At 44.5% G+C, this 17,443-nt stretch overlaps 1 long non-coding RNA gene across 6 annotated transcripts in view; it reads right to left on the bottom strand.

Annotated features, from left to right (window-relative positions):
• LOC149125024 (uncharacterized) overlaps positions 1-13,092 on the bottom strand; it is a 161,171-nt gene extending 148,079 nt beyond the window's left edge. For 2 of the 6 annotated variants that reach the window (XR_016212277.1, XR_016212276.1), the window contains exon 1: positions 12,624-13,092. This is a non-coding gene — a long non-coding RNA (uncharacterized LOC149125024). The remainder of the gene's footprint in view (positions 1-12,623) is intronic. The other 4 variants (XR_016212280.1, XR_016212279.1, XR_016212275.1 and 1 more) reach the window with 2 other exon arrangements.
• Between the last annotated feature and the right edge of the window lie 4,351 nt (positions 13,093-17,443).

The raw sequence follows: 17,443 nt of genomic DNA, 5'->3' as shown, positions 1-17,443 counted from the left end.
GCAGAATCTCAGGCCTCCCCACAGGTCGTATTGTATCAGAATCTGTCTCCTAGCAAGATCCCCAGAACATGTGTATTACCCATTATTGGAATTGGACAAATGCTGAACTATAGGAAATGATGCAGTATCTGAACCAAGCCTAGGAGAAGCTGGGAAACAAACATACAAACACTGTTCTAAGGCAACAAGAACCACAAAAGAAGACCTAGTCTAGCCTGAACTGCACCCATACTGGCATCCATAATCTACCACTGCATCCCTCCACCTGGCCCGTCCTTCCTCCCTGGTTCCCTAAGTGAAAGGCAAAGGCTAAGCAGCCTATGGCCTGTTATCTCAGAAACAAGTGAGGTTAAACAGAGAAGTACAGTGTGATGCAGCAATCTCATTCCTGGGCATATATCCAAAGGAAATGACATCAATGCAAGGGCAAGTTTTGAAGTTCATGGAAAAAGGAATTAAAAGAGAAGTTTATTTTGCTGCAAAGTAATACTGAAATCCTTGCATAAGGAGTTTCCAAAAAGTTCATGAAAAAATGCCCACTATGAAAAAACTATAGAATATTGGTCAAAGGAAACCAAATTCAATTCTGAAGGAGAGATAAGCTCAAGAGAGCTATCATACAACTGTTGCCTGCTATTAATAGCCATACACTGTATTCGTGAAAGACGCAAACAGAGTAACTTTTAACTTTTCCCATCACAACCAGTGATAAGTATGTGGGGTAATGCATATGTTAATTGGTTCAATTTAGTCACTCCACAATTTATATATATTTCAAAATAATATGTCATATGCAAAGAATGTACAGCATTTTCCCATTAAAATGTATAATTTTAAATTAAAATAAAAATAAGAAATGTGTTCAAGTATGTAAGAATTATTTGCAAACCTCTGAGCTAGAATCTAGGCCTGATCTTGCCTGAATACCATATAACATAGGGCACCCCAAATCTCACTGGACTGTGAAACAAGACAAGGTCATGTTTTTTAAAATGACCCAGTTTTGTTGGTTTTGTCCATAGCAGGCCCCATTCCCTGGGGAGTTTCACACAGTAGAAACCACTATGGATTTTGCCCACCAATTTTGTCACCTGTCATTGGCATAGGATGGGTTCCTGGAAAATCTTTGTTAAGTGAATGTTGGCATTTCCCCCCGGGGAATTCTGGTCTGCCCAGTGGTATCTACAGGGTACCATTGTTGTCTCTAACACAAACTGCTGACCCTACCTGCATTGCTACCCTTATTAAGCACAGCTGTAATTTCTGCTAGCTAAATTCATGTCTACCCGAGTGCTGCTACCTCCCAACTAACAATGAGGAATCCAATTGGGCATTGCCAGTGGAACATCTGAGGGGCTGAGGCAACAGCTGTATCTTTCTGTCATTCTTTGATGAAAACATAAAAACTGCATGGATTGTACTACAATATCTAACAGAGTGGTGATGAAACCACTCTCGAAACTTGAACTTCCAGTTCATTTTCTTCCAAATACTCGAGAGTGGGCCACAGGCAGATTTGAGAAGAAGATATTATGCAGAATTCAGAATCCTGTCCCTCCTTGGAAATTTTAGATTTGGGCTTGTCACACGATCTCCTTCTTCCCCTTGGAATGAGTTCACAAAGATGTTCCTCAATGCTTATGAGAAACTATCCCCCATTATGCCACCACTCCAATTTGGCATTCTTACCCAAACTTATGTGAAACTCAGTGATGGACACAGCTTGGACTCCAAGTGGGACCTCCAGCTATATTTACAGCTGAGCTCAAAAGTATATTGTATTCTGTCCCTGTGGGAAACCAGGGTCAGCATGCACAAAGTAGCATTTTGAGATGGACAACTGGGAATCATACCCATCATTTAGAAGATTATTATTTCCAGCTTTGATCCAAGTGAACAAGTAGCTAAATATGTGGAGCAGAACCACACCACCATTCCACCCTCACCCTCTTTCTCATCCAAGTCTACCACCAGACATCTTTTAAGTCTAACCCAACCTAAATGGATAGGTGAGAGAAAATACAGAGAAGGCAACCGGACACTCAACCAAGAGACAAAGATAAGCACAAAGACAATATATGGGGGAAATCTTACCAAGAATAGGTCAATGGCTTCTATCTTGTTCCACCCTAACTACCATCCTTCTGTTTTACCATCCCACCCTCAGACAGACTAAGGAGTCTGTGGCAAGTCCATATACACAATAAAAGGCTTTAGGAAGGCATGTCCAGGATAAGAGTTTGTGTCACTAGGTTCCCTTCACAGACATTACAATGGGTTGAAGGGTAATCCAAAAAAAAAAAAAAGTGGCCAAATCCTAATCCAGTGTACTTGTGAATGTGATCTTATTAGAATAAGGGTCTTTGCTGATGGAATTCAAAATCTGGAAATGAGATAATCCTGATCAGCCAGGTAGGCCCTAAACCTAGTATCCTTATAAGAGACAGAGAGGAAAAGACACAGACACCATGGAGAAGGCCATATGAAGACAGAAGCAGAGAGAGGAGTTACACAGCCACAGCCAAGGCATGCCTGGAGTCACCGGGAGCTGGAAGAAGTAAGGAGAGATTCTCTCCTAGATCTTTAGGGGACAGTGCAGTTCCACTGACACTTTGGCTTCAGACTTCTGTCCCCCAGAACTGTGGGGGACATAATACATGTCTGTTGCTGTAAGCCACCGAGTGTGTAGCCATTTGTTAACAGCCTTGAGAAACTAATACAGAAGGCATCTATGCTTATAAGTCAGTGTTACCCCTCGGTTGCTTCATGATCTGACTGTATTATTTTTAATTGTCTGGAGACTAAAGGTAATTGAATTTCTGGAATGACTACTGTGTCACTTATCAAATGACTACTGTGCGCCATTGTTTGTTCTGGGCACGATACATGTATCATCTCATTTAATGCTTCTAACAATTCTGCAAATATAATATCACTAGCCCTATTTTATTCATTAAAAAAAAACAGTGCTTTGTCCAAAATCACACAGCAAATAAGTCTTTGGGGTAGAATTGTACTCTAGATTCTTATTTCTTTGTTCTTTCTTCTATACCACAACACAGAAACTAGGATTTTTAATCCTCCTATTTCTTAGCAAATTAAAAAAAAAAGCCAATTCTATTATAACTCCGATTCCACAGGAAACTAGATTCTGTCTGAGATAGGATATCTAGTTTCAGTATGGCCAGAAAGTGTCCATGTCAGAGATAGGGAGGACATGTGCAGGATGTTGTGAAATCTGTCTGACGGCTTTCTCGGGGCCTCTGGTGCTCTTCCAGGCCAAACACAGCCCAGTCGAAGCATCTCCCTTAAAGCACTGGCTGGAACCACGGCATGAAGAGAAATTACCTTTCACAACAGGAAGCGGCCTGTTCTGTTTAAGCCATTCACTCTCAAGTAGAGCCAAAAGAGGCTCCAAGTCTTTCCTGGAAGCCACCAGAATAATTCTAGATCCTTCCCTACGTCAGCCTGTCAGGAAGTAAAGACATGAAAGGAGAAATTCCTCTGTTGTCTGTAAGTAGGCTTGGTCTCTGACCCTTTCCCCGCATGGCATGATTTCCAGTCTCCTTCCATCTGCTCCATCCTCCACAAATGCACCATTCTACCTGCATTTCACTTTAAAGTGGGCACCTAGAGCCATCCCCCAGGCACAGCCATGGTGTAGCTGGGGCTGAGTCACTTTCTCCCTTTAGTTGTTCCCTGTCTCCCTCTATCTTGACTTTTTTCTTCAACCCCTCACCCTCCTGCTGATCCAAATGCCATCTGTCTACCAAAGGGTGGTGCAGCTGATAGCAACACAAATGCATTAACTCTCTGAAGTCTGTCACCAACCCACTCACCCACCTGCCACCAAAGGCTCCCACTCTGAAGTCGCGATGCCATCAATCAAGTCAGTTTCATGTTCCACAGCCCACACAGAACAAGGGAAATTAATGACACTAACTGTTCTTGCTACAGAAGCAACCCAACTAGACGGCAGGAAAGGAGCACTTCACTTCCAGTCCTCCTGTAAGTAAAGGGGTGGTGGGGAGAAACACACACACAGGAGACACAACAAACCAGTTGCCTGAAGGCCATAGCAGGGCTTTTCCTCTGCTGACCTAAGTAAAAACTAGGATTCCTCTTTTCACTCGGTGCTTAAGCATTTCACAGACGCAAAAAGCAGTGAAGACCCAACTATTTGATTTACAGTCTCAGCCCAGCCCCTGTGGTTTGCAGACCGGGACTTCCAAAGCCAACCCAACGTGAACGGATGCGGTACTAGACGGGAGAGGCCTCCCTGCACCATCCATCACAGCCTCTCAGCGGCTCTGCTTCATTTCCTGCCCACCAGACCTAGGGAGCAAAGACTAGTTGTGTTTCCCCCATCTACTCACTCTCTCTCTCTCTCTCTCTCTCCCTCCCTCCCACCCTCCCTCCCTGCCTACCCCTTTTCTCCTACTGCTCCTTTACTCCTCATTTCCCATGTCTCTAGGCTTACTCAGATTTACAAACCCTACTTATTTGCTTCCTACCTTAGATTCCTACCCTCAGCACTATTTACACAGAATCAATGAGGAGTGAGTTGGAATTAGGACTTTACAGAGCTGACTGTAGGACCATGGTTCGCCTCCTATCTTCCAGAGACCCAGGGTATCTCTGGACCCACTCCAGGGTCAAAGGGAAGGCCTGCAGGCAGGCTTTAGCCCTTCTTGCATTTCCTGCTATTACATGTAGGAATTCTATGGAGTATTTTCTTTATTAGCACTATGTTTCCACTAAAAAAAAAGAGCAAAGTTTCTACAGGAACATGGTCTTCTCCTCGCTTATCTCCCTCTGACCACAAAACACACAGAAAAAGATGTGCGCCTTCTCTGCTTCACCCCGAAAGAGAAAGAGCAAAGAGAAGGCTTTGTGTTGGGCAGAAAAAAGCCACATGCAGGCAGAGTGTTTATTGCCCCCAGCTTCTCCCAGTTCTGAGAACGACACAATATCAGGGCACTCAGGGTCATCCAGTTCAGCCCTTCATTATTCAGATGTGAAGATGGAAACCCACAGTGGTTAATGGTTTGCATTATTAACTTAGAAGTGAAGTGGGTACCACAATTTTTATACATCATTGGCACTCAGTGTTGAAGAATGAATGTTTATGTACTTATAATTTGCCAATATACACCCAATTCATTCCAGAAAAGAGTTCAGGTGATTTCTAAGAGACAAAACAAACAATGACATTTCATAGGATGAGAAAAAAGAACGAATGGATGTGATTAGAGATTTTTTTTATCTTGAATTCAAGCTCCAAAAATTTGCTCTTTGCTGCCCCCAGTACTTAAGACTCAGAAAATTTACATTCCTTGCACTTTTCCAGGCTGTTCTAAATTCTGAGTGATGAACAATTTTCTACTTGGAACTTTAAATAGCTAGTGAGAAGCCAACGAGGACTTACAGGAAAGGAGGTTTCTTTGTGGGCAACATCTTGCATTTAGGTGGATTCTGTTTTGATTTCATTAAAATTTATTTGCTTTTCTCTCAAGACCAGAACCTTGTCATTCACATTTACTGCAGGAAAATAAAGTTGGGTTATGACAAACAGCAGGCCAAGTAGAGGGCCTGAGGGAGGTCATGTGTTGTAATTGGTTTGATCTTTGTGTACAGTTATCTTACAGATGGCTACAATCTCACTTCTCTGGGATTTGCCCATGAACCAGAAATGATGGTATCACCAGAGATTGTTAGAAATGCAGAATCTGGAGAGGATGCTGTTGTACAGAGGGTCAAAACACCACTTGGGATGCCTGCAGCAGGGTGCCTGGGATCCACTTGTCATCCAGCTTTCTGCTAATGCACTAGGAGGCAGCAGATGATGGCTCAAGTACTTGGCTTCCTGCCATTCCTGTGGGAGACCTGGATGGAATTCCTGGCTCCTGGCTTCAGCCTGGCCCAGCCCTGGCACTTGCAGGCATTTAGGGAAGGAACCAGCCAACATGTCACCCAACCCCACTGAATCAGAATCTGCATCTTAGCGATATCTCTAGTCCATGTGACCACACATCCCAGTTTGAGAAGCAGTCCTCAAGGGCATTCTTGGGCTCACTGATGCAGACGTTTAAAATACCACCATAGAATAGCTAAATAAAGCCTGAACCAGACAGTTGGAATAGGCCACATCAATGAGAGTGGTTGTCGGGGAGCAATTTGGGGTTGCTTTCTGCTCCTTTGTTTCCAGAGGTTTGTGTTGTCCCCATTGGTCTTCGGTGAACATATTTAAGGAAAGTCAAATGGAGAAAAGGTGCTCTTGCAGCCAATTTTTGTAGTCATACCTTGGCGTTACATTGACAAAGACATTCGCCCCCAGGGGGCATAATTGTTCTTGAGAAGTGACTTTGACTTGGAGAAAACTTTTGTTTCCAGAGATACAGGCAACACAGCATGGAGTAGAATAGAAACATGGCGATTATCCAGTTCATTTACTTGCTGTACACAGCCAAACAAACCAATCCAGGTAGTGCAGGCCACAAAAATCATTCCAAGGAGCCTGAGTTATCCAGATTCACTGCTAACATTGTTCAGATGAACTGGATCACCGCCATCCTTGCACGTCCTTGTTGTTTTACTCATAATGCAAAGGGAACTATGCACTCCCCTGCCTAAGGGTGGGTATGACAAGGGGAGGGGTAAGAGTGGGAACCCTTGCACCCAGAGAGCATCTGACAAGGGGTGGCATGAGGTTTTGGCAGACTCCAGCTGCATTGCCTGCAAAGCAGCTACCACATGGAAGGCAGGGCGGCCTGCCAAAATATAGACACGGGGACCAACCAAAGGATAATTGCTATAAATTCCTTACAGGGAGCAAAGACAGAGATGTCAGCAGAACATGTCGCCTGGCTGGGGAGCAGCACACAGGACTACAGGGTAGAGTCCGACAAGAAAGAGAAGATTTTTTTAAAAGGCCAAATGTGTTCAAACAAGGTATGGCAGGCCAGCTGGAAGACATGTCAGTCAAGAACCAGACTCTCTGCTCAGAGGTATTTCTGTCACTTGTACATGACAGCTTCTCAAAACTAAATACAAGGGGGAATTGCAGCTAGATTTCCTCAGGGCATAAAGAATGTTTTGATTGCAATTTAGGAAACCAGCAGATTAACTAGTATTTGTTCAGTCTTAAGCGGCAGGCCCCTTTTCAGGTGCTTTGCACAAATTGGCTGTTGTGGGGAGGGTGGCTAACCTAGAGATGCAAACACTCTGAGTGGGTTTTGTTTTGGCTATAGGGATCGTTGGAGTTCCTGAAAGGGGACGCAAACATTTACAAGTATTTTTTTTTCCTCTGGGAGCAGAAACCATAGTTTCCATCAGATTCTCAAACAGACCCGTGGTCCCCAAAGGTTAATAATCACAGTCAGCAGAATGAACTAGCAAGGATGGATGAACTCACATCTATCGAATAGTCTCTGCCAGGCCCTGTACTTGGCAACATCATCTGATTATTCTAAAAACCCTATTGATATCATCCCTGTTTACAGTGAGGAAAAACAAGGCAAACTGTGAACAGGCAGTCTTAGAGGCAAACACACCTAGTAACTGTAAGTCCAAGAATATAAACTCAGACCTATTTCATCCATTTTTCCAACATTTTTCCATGACACTATGATGCTTTCCAGGTACTTTTTTGTTTTGTTTTGTTTTGTTTGCTTTTGAAGAGGATGCAAGATTAGCGAAAGAAGGTGTCAAGGAAGATCAAGGTGGCATGGTAACTGGCTCCTGCAGAATGCAAGTTGAGTTTAGGCCTCTACAGGTAGAAGGAAGGGCATTCTAAATAGAAGGGAAAAGTCAGGAGAGGCCAAGCAGGGAGAAAGGAGAGGCATTATCCGGGGACATCAGCCTCCCTCCTGTTGACAAGGGAGCTTCGTAAAGACTTGAGAGCCAAGTAAAAGTCATAGGACTAAATGCATCCAAGCATTAAACATGTAGCCCATTTAGTCTTAAATTTCCTGTCACCCAAACCCCAGTGCAACCAGAGGATAACCTCTCCTCTCAGAGACCCTGACATTAAGCCCAGGAGCTGCTTAATGCTAAATATTGATTCATACAAGTGCATTTTGTTTATTTCTAATGCATCCCAAGCAGGGAGAGCAGGTTACTGCGGGGCAGGAAGAAGCCGAGAGCTTATCCAGGGCCACTGGAGCCCAGACAGTAACACGCAGCCTCTCAGAAGGAAAAGCTCATCAGTTAAGTGTGCGGGATTTAATGCATCCCCAGTCCCCCAAGACTCCTCCTGTCTCAACATAAATAATATCCAGAGACTAAAATATTCCATGTGCACCACACCACTTACTCGGGCTTTTAGACATGCATCGACTATACGGCGGGATCCTGCTGCCTTCTGAAATGGAAAAGCCACCCAACAAAGGGAATATTAGCCTGGAATCCCATGTAATTGAATTGTGGTTTCAAGCCCTGTGATTAACAGATGGCAAAGTCTCATCCCCGTGTACTTGCGTCCCTCTCCTTATCCTAGGAGACATGCAGAAGTCACCACCAGCCACAGTTTTCAGTTATTTTTAGGAATTCACTCTTTTCACGAGGAGCCATTTCACAAGTGCTATTATGCTCAGGTAATAACCCCAAGGATTCTTGTTATTGCCTTGTAAATGAACTGAAGTGCATAACAGGCCAAGCCTCTTCAGGATCCCTGGACAGGAATTCCTGAGCTCTTTGCTTCCCATGTGTAGAGGGCAAAAGAATATGACAAAGATAAAGGCGCCTATTATTTCCCTTGATTCCATAGATCATAAGTTCCTGTAGGGCAGGGAGAGGGTATTTGGCTGATTGACTTAATATTTATTGAGTCCTAATTATCTTCATGGACCACAGAAATAAATCTATCAATAGACTTCATTACAGGAAAAATGTATTGCTCTCTTCAGAAAGGGCCAAGCAGGGTTCCCTTTGATGTCTTCCTTCCTCTAAAGTGATTAACAACTTGAAAGAGCAGTTTCTGTTCTAAGAAGTATATATATGAGCAGAAAACACAGCATTCTATTCTATAAAACTGGAAGAAAACACTCTCCCTCTCTGAAATAATGAGGTGGTGAGCAAGGGAGTTGCTGTGCAAGGGGGCAGGGGAACTCATCTTCCCTGAAAACATTTCACTTTCAAAGCACACAACACCAAAAATCATCTCTAATTATGAGATGTCAGACTTAGGACTTCTCAAACTGTGGTTTTTCTCTGGAATGGAAGTGCTTACATAAGGAACCCTAAAAATAAGGTTTTCAAAAGCACACACAAAGAAAGCAAACACATTTCTAACACAGTTTCTATGAAGATCAGCCAACATGTACTCATATAACATTTATAAAGAAAAGCACTATTCATGCCCCCCCATTCCCTCCACAAATGCTGTCCTCAGAAGAATAACCCAGGAGAAAGAGTGGCTGAAGTGTCACCTCTATGGATGGCACCAGGACCACTCCGGGAGACACAGCGCTCCAGCCATGCAGCACTGTGAGGCCAACCCTGACAGCTTGTTATCAATTCAGTATGGGCTCTGTTTCATAAACATCTAATTTGGCTTTAAATTTTAATCCATAAAGTCATTACAAAAGGACTCCGGGCTGCTGAAATGATGAACCAACTGCTTCTAAAGCACACAGGAGAGCACCAGAGCCAGAGTTGGGGTTTTCTGTCCTCTGTTCCCTTCTCCTGCCTCATCCCACTCTGGGTTGCAATTTCCCTCTCACCGCTCTGCTGGCTTTCTCATACGTGTTCTCCCACTCAGATTGAAGATTTGCTACACGGGGCCAGCGCTGTGGTGTAGTAGGCTAAGCCTCCACCTGCAGCGCTGGCATTCCATATGGGCACTGGTTCATGTCCCAGCTGCTCTTCTGATCCAGCTCTCTGCTGTGGCCTGGGAAAGCAGTAGAAGATGGCCCAAGTGCTTGGGCACTTGTACCTGCAAGGAAACTCAAAAGAAGCTCCTGGCTCTTGGCTTCAGATTGGCCCAGCTCCTGCCATTACAGCCATTTAGGGAGTGAACCAGCAGATGGAAGACCTTTCTCTCTGTCTCTCCCTCTGTCAATAACTCTAACTCTAAAATAAATAAAATCCTTAAAAAATAAAAATATTTGCTACATGACTGTTCTCTCTGTATCTCTCTCTGTTAGTCTCATCCTTTATCTCTCTCTCTCTCTCTCTCTCTCTTTCTCTCATATACACATACACACTGAAGTTCTTTGCCTCTTTCTGACCCAGTATTCCAATCACTACCTCTGCAACCAACCCCTTCCAATTTAATCTACTTCTTTTAAAAAAAAAAAAAAGATTTGTTTATTTATTTGAAAGTCAGTTACACAGAGAGAGGAGAGGCAGAGAGAGAGAGAGAGAGAGAGAGAGAGGTCTTCCATCTGCTGGTTCACTCCCCAACTGGCCGCAATGACTGGAGCTGCGCCAATCTGAAGCCAGGAGCCAGGAGCCTCTTCCGGGTCTCCCATGTGGGTGCAGGGCCCAAAGACTTGGACCATCTTCTACTGCTTTCCCAGGCCACAGCAGAGAGCTGGATCGGAAGAAGAGCAGCCAGGTCTCGAACCGGCGCCCACATGGGATGCCGGCGCTTCAGGCTAGGACGTTAACCCACTGCACCACAGCACTGGCCCCAACCCACCTCTATACATAAACATTGCTCTTGACAAAAAGACCAAGCACTAGGTGAGGTTGGGGAAAGAAATTATTTTAAAGAGCTGATGGCAGGGAGCACAGCTGGCTAACCAATGAACTGCTCAGCAGGCTGGGACAGCCCCGTCTCCTCATTGCCCTGTTCAAGTATTGGTTCTCAGAGGTAACTGACCCTAGGATGAGAGCTTTGTTCCAAAAGAGACATCAGAAGGTGAATCTTACAAAACGCGGCATATTATAAAATTAGTTTTATTTAGCAGACCATGTGTCAGTAATGTTTCTAAAGGATGTATATATTTTAGCCACCCATTTACCCTGGAAGGGTGAGATTATTCTCCAGTTTCCCAGGACACAGAAGCACAGGGAGGCCGATTAACTTGCCCAAAGTCACATTGCTGGAAAGTGGCTATCAGGATGTCCAGAGCCTCTGCATTCAACCACCACACTCTGATGCTTCTGATTTGATTGACAGCATTTTTGTCTAACAGAAAGCAAAATTTTCATTTATTTTCATATGCATCTAACTGTTAAAGGTAAGCTTTTTCCCACTATCAGGAAAAATAGAAGACTGATGTATGGGTAAATGTATTATTTACCTCCCCACCCTATTGGGTATTTAGTCTGTTCCCTTTACCCTGGTGGGTAAATGTCACCCTTGGGGAAACCAGATATTCCTGAAGATTCATCTTTATGGAACAGGTATGCTGACCAGATCAACCTCTCAATGCCTTCCCCATCCCATTCTATGCACAATCACGGCCCATGTCCTTTCCAAACCACAGCTTCTTGAAGAACCAGTCCCTAGACTCAGCAAGGTTTAAGACTGCAGCCCACAGCAGCCCAGCACGAATGGTCCTGCAGCACCCACCCAGAGGCCCAGAAGCTTCCCTAGAAGAGAATCAGTGTTCCGTGACTTTCTGTGGTGATCTGCCTATCTTACAGTGGGCAAACTGAAGCCCATACAATCTGGGAAAGCCAGAAGACAGGCTCCATTCTGGTTCTGCAGCGATAATGATCACGTTTTCTGTTCTCTAGCACTGGTGTTTTTAGTGAAGTTTTCTTCCAAAGTGTACTATGCATTAGGATTTTAAAACCCCAAGGGCCTGAGGATTTTTTTTCCTTCTCAAAAATGGATGGTTCTGCTTTTCATTTAAGGTGCAGTTTAGAAAGAAGCAGCCTGTGAAACCAATTAACTAATTGGAAATCACTTAATGACTGTGGCAGCATTTTGGATTTCTGGCGTTGGTTCACAGCAGTCAAGAGAAATTGCTTTCCAATATTATGATAAGGTAAACGGTGGAGGTCTCGCAGGGGGCGGTTGAAGGCTGCTGAGAGAAACAATCAGCTCTAATATGCCCACCAAAATAATGGAGACGTTCAAACATGAAACTCAGTGATTGTAAAGTAAGCACAGCATAAAAACCCAAAGATACGCGGAGATCTGCTGAGAATCAATGTGCAGCCGTAGCTCCTTGCTATGATTTTTGAAAGCTTACCATCTTCGCATAGACATTATGCTGCTGAAATTGCTCTCACAGAGAGAGCCAGGCATGTGTGGAAAGGGAGGTGACATGAGGAGAGGGGAAAAGCAAAAATGAGAGTAAACCCTCATCCTAGAACAATTGCTCAATTAATTGTTTTCATATGAATATAGTCATTGTTCACGTTAGGGAAATAATCTAGCTAATTGCTCTAGAGTTAACATAGCCAGAGAAAATAAATTACCCCAAGCACAGTATTTTATACATCTGCCATTTGTTTGTTTCAAGGTAGTGAATCCTCTTAGCATATTTCTAAGTAACATAATCCATTAGAACCAACAATATCCCTGTACAAAACAATATTGGCAATCTCTAATATATGACTAATTCCTTTTTGCTTTATTTTAAGGGAGACATAGGAATATACACAGGCAAAGGTGATTTATATTGCTTTGGCTTAGCAGTTAAGCCACCGGTCAGGATACCTACCTGAGTCCCATAAGTAATACCTGGGTTCTGACTCTGACTCCAGCTCCAGCTTCCAGCCAATGCAGACCCCGGGAAACAGCAGTAGTAGCTCAAGTAATTGGGTTCCTGCTTCCCACACGGGAGATGTGGATTGAGTTCCTGGTTCCTTTCATAAGTCACCAGCCATTGTAAGCATTTGGGGAGTGAACTAGCAGATGGAAATGCGCTCTCTCTCTCTCTCTCTCTCTCTCTCTCTCTTGTTCTCTGTGTGTGATCCTGTGAGCTGCCTGCCCTCCCCATGCAGGAAGTTGAGCGGGCATGGCATGCCATGCTTCCCAGGAGGGACTCTGCAGCCTGGCTGCTGGCAGGTGACGGGAGCCCCAGGTACATTCTCCTCCATCCCTGCCAATCAAGTAAACTGCTCCCAGGTGTGGCCCAAGCCCATCAGGAAAGCTACCGTAGCCCATGTGACCTTCAAGCTGATTGGAGAAGCATAGCAGCACCATTATCAGCTCTATCCTATAGAATTAGTGTTGCCCTGAATTAGCTACGCCCCTTCTGCCTGCCCTTTGCCCCTCTGTCTGCCCTTTAAAAAAGGGTGGTGCATGGTTGTTAATAAAACAGACATGTTCACCGAAACTTGTCTCTGGTGCTTCTTGTCAAAGAGCGCCATCACCCTACCCATGCAGAGGGATGAGCCTGCAGTTCTCAAATTTAAAAAAGAAAGAAAAAAGAAACTGGGGCCAGCACCCACACTGTCAGCATCCCATATGGGCAGTGGTTCAAATCCCGGCTGCTCAACTTCTGATCCAGCTCCCTGCTAATGGGCCTGAGAAAGCAATGGAAGATGGCCCAAATGCTGGGCTCTCTACCCACATTGGAGACCTGGAAGAAGCTCTTGGCTTCCAACTCCTGGTTTAGGATCAGCCCAGTTCCTGCCATTGCAGCCATTTAGGGATTAAACCAGATGGAAGATCTCTCTCTCTCTCTCTCTCTCTGCCTCTGTCTCTCTGCCTCTGCCTCTCTGTAACTCTGCTTTTCAAATAAATAAAAAAAATCTTAAAAAAAAAAAAAAAAGAAAGAAATTGCTTTAGGGGCCGGCGCTGTGGCTCACTTGGTTAATCCTCCGCCTGCGGTGCCAGCATCCCATATGGGCAACGGGTTCTAGTCTCGGTTGCTCCTCTTCCAGTCCAGCTTTCTATTGTGGCCCAGGAAGGCAGTGGAGGATGGCCCAGGTGCTTGGGCCCCTGCACCCACGTAGGAGACCAGGAGGAAGCACCTGACTCCTAGCTTTAGATCGGCGCAGCGCCGGCCATATCAGCCATTTGGGGAGTGAACCAGTGGAGGGAAGACCTTTCTCTCTGTCTCTCTCTCTCTCACTGTCTGTAACTCTACCTGTCAAATAAATTTAAAAAAAAGAAAAGAAACTTCTTTAGTTCTTATTTTTTGGGGGGCCTCAGAATTATTTTGTGAGTATGACAGTCCTCTTCTTCTCCCTTAGTTTTACTCAGCTACAAAATGGCCTGACACCTGCTAGAAGAGATGAAGTATTCAAATAATGGTCAAATTCTTGCAAAAATAAGGTTAGGACACCATGACTTTTCCCAGCAATGATGAACTTTCATTTTTTTATTCCTTGTTGGTACAGTGGTATAGGTAACCAGGACTTCTCCCCGAGATGTTTGTTGTTGTTTCTTAACATGAAGGAAATTCTGTACACACATTTGTTATGCCACTGCCTGCATGCAGGCCTTGTTTAATCCCCAACATTGTTAACTCAGTAGTGATAAGCAATGTAGAGCCCTCCCCTGAGCATTTCCTTGGACGCTGGCTTAGAACTTGGCCATTATCCAAAGGACAGAAGGTATTCTCTTTCCAGGCAGCAACATAAATAAAGACAAGTGTCACTCATGCAAATCACTGTGCCAAGGATTAGCCCAGCAGCCCATGACAATACCTTAGTCCTTTCTCTCACCTGCCACAGACATTAGGTGCTCATTCAAAGAAAGACTCACTTTATAGAGTCACATCCCTGAAAATCCTTCATATGTGAAAACACCCAATAAACTGCCGATGAGATCATCAATAAGCAAAACAGAGCATTGAAGCTAGAGATGAAGTGGGGGGAAAAACCATGTCGAGAATTTTCCAGAAGCTGGACAACACTGTTAAATAAGAGGGAAACATCTGAATCATCTTAATGAAAGAAAACCTCCAACCCATGGAAGGAGAAAATCCTTCAAATTAACCTGTTAGATTGATTTGGAACATTTTCCAGGATGATACACCTGGAGAAAAACACATGGTTTGATGAATTGACAGCATTCTGGGGATTATTTATCATACTTACAACACATTGCACAATGATCCAAATGTGAGGCCAGGCCTACAAAGGCAGGCCTAATACCAACAGGTCCAGCCCCTTTGGCAAAGCCATGCACTTTGGAGTTTAAATGCCCCCTGCTTAACAAGTAGGGAGCAACTTAAATCAGATTCACAAAGACAAAATCAAGCCAAAGTCTGACAATAGTTCCCCCCTCTTTGAGTCCTTGAATAAGTGAATGTTATTACAATAAAGAAATATACTTTTATCTAGGTTGTACTTTTTCCTTCTGCTGACTTCTGTGGCTTTGGCTATAAGCTCACAGTTTGTAGTTAAATTGGACAATTACTGAGTGAGAAGTGCATAATTAATGAACAGTCACTGTATATGTTTGGGAAACTGTGACCCAATCATTGAACAGATAGCTGAACCACTGAAATAAATGACTTGTTCCACTCATTACCTGATCAGCATTCGTTTAGAAGTGCCTTGGTGCCCTATCAAAATTCTAATCAGTTCTATTTAAATTACATTTTTTGCACTGCATTGTTATAAATGCTAATTTATGCCTAGAATGGAACAGCTTTATTTCTTACCTCCTGAAGAAACGGATGAATAAAAACATACTTCTACAGGGCATAAAAGATTATCGAGGGTTCAATGACTATTGGATTTTGCACTTGCCAAAACACATCCTGAAACTCGAACTGAGGCTTTAGGAGACAACAAGGACATTCAAATCCTCCCACAACAAAGCCGTCCCCAAGAGGGAGCCCAGGACTGTCAGAGCAGCATCTGTAGCCACCATCAGGACTCTGCCGACGGGGACAGGGGCAGCATTTCGGGTGGGGAAGGAAAGACGGGAAAATTCTTACTGCTTGAGAATAATGATCCAAAGAGTCTCAAGGCAGATGGTGACTGCAGAATCTCTAGACAACTTTCTTGCACTGGAAGGAATTTCTCCAAGCCTGCGATCCCACCTGCTTTTGCCAAGGATGTCCCTCTCCACCAGCTTGTAGGCGGTGACAGACATCAAATGGTAACCCCGCATCCTTCCTCCCAAGTCATCTGAGCTCCAAACTTAGTACCAAAGTTCCACTCTAAGCAACCAGAGCAGCTCACTCAAGGGAAGATGGAAGCACAGTTTTGCTGTCTCTGGTGTGCAAGACCAAGCCACCTGCAGCCCGGGGCTGGCCCAGCTGGCCCTAGGTCATTTAACACCCAGAAGACCTCAGAAGAGAGAGAAGATTGAGGATGGTGGTCTAGAAATAGCTGGAAATCTGGAGGTGAGGCCACAGTGCTCCTACTTTTAAAAGTGCTTCGTACGGGATGATGCTGCCTATCCATCCTGGGCTCGGTGTCTGTGGATGCCAGGGAGCCCTGTCATTACCCTGCTTGAGTGGGAGGCATCAATTTCAGAATTCATTGCTGGAAGTTTTCTATAAGCTGAGGAATTACCTGGAGAGGATTGAATTTCCAAGTCCCAGTCAGCAGCTGCTAGGGAGGCTGGGGCCACCTCAATCATCCAGCACAAGCAAGGCCCTTGCAGAGAGGGGGCGAGGCGACACTGGATCAGCCGGGCTTAGGTCTGCATGGACCGTGGCAGGTCAGGGTGGTGGTGGGGGGGGGGGGTATAAAAAACACAGGTTCACACAGGCATTTAACCTCGTTTAAGCAGTGCCATGTAGCTGAGGCTTAAGACAAGGCTGGAACATTTTCTCGCTTATTATCACCTTGATAACCTGTGCTTGTAGCTGGGAAGGAGTGTCAGGAAGAAGGGGCGGGCAGAGGGGAGGCTCTTGGAGGGGGCCTGGGGCCACAGCACTGAACACTAAGGCAACGTGCTGCTGCTTTCTGAGTGCAGTTGGGAAGACAGGAAGAACATTTGCTCTCTCAATATTTCTGCTTTTAAATAGTAGCTGTTTGCCATACTGCATGGCTAATCACTTCATGGGAAAGGGAAGAAACAAATGGTTTTCATTCACGTTCTTTGAAACCTATTCATTATGGCTTGAAAGCCAAGTTTCTGTACGAAATGCCTAAGTCGTGGTGCCATGTCTACAAGATCTAAGGGTGGGGTGAGAAGCAAAGATGGGAGAAGAAAACACACACACACACACACACACCTACACACACACAGGAATGGCTGTGCTCAGGTCACCATGGGGGAGGAGACACTCACCGTGTCCATCCCACAGAAAGTCCCACTTTGTCAGCCAGCAGGAAAGCAACCAGGGCTCCCTCCACAAACCTTCACAGAGAGGGGCTGGACAAACGTGGCTGTTCCATGGCCAAAACCAACCCTTCAAAGGAGTCTTTTTACAGCAATTAAATTCTATAGTGATATTTCTCAATCCTGTTAAAACTGTAATAATAATTGACTCTAATATTCATAAAAATCTCTCATCTTCCCCTAAAGCTATTTGAGCTAAACCCAAATCAAAGCACTATAATGAGAGTATGTTGGCTTACAAGCCTCACTGAAATTCCCCCAGCACCGCCACCACCCTCGTGCCTA

The sequence above is a fragment of the Oryctolagus cuniculus genome, chromosome 8 (genome assembly GCF_051225735.1).
Source record: "Oryctolagus cuniculus isolate XC-2025 breed Fujian yellow rabbit chromosome 8, ASM5122573v1, whole genome shotgun sequence".
Classification (NCBI taxonomy): Eukaryota; Metazoa; Chordata; class Mammalia; order Lagomorpha; family Leporidae; genus Oryctolagus; species Oryctolagus cuniculus.
The sequence above is the reverse complement of the archived record's forward strand: the minus strand, read 5'-3'. Positions and strand labels throughout refer to the sequence as shown.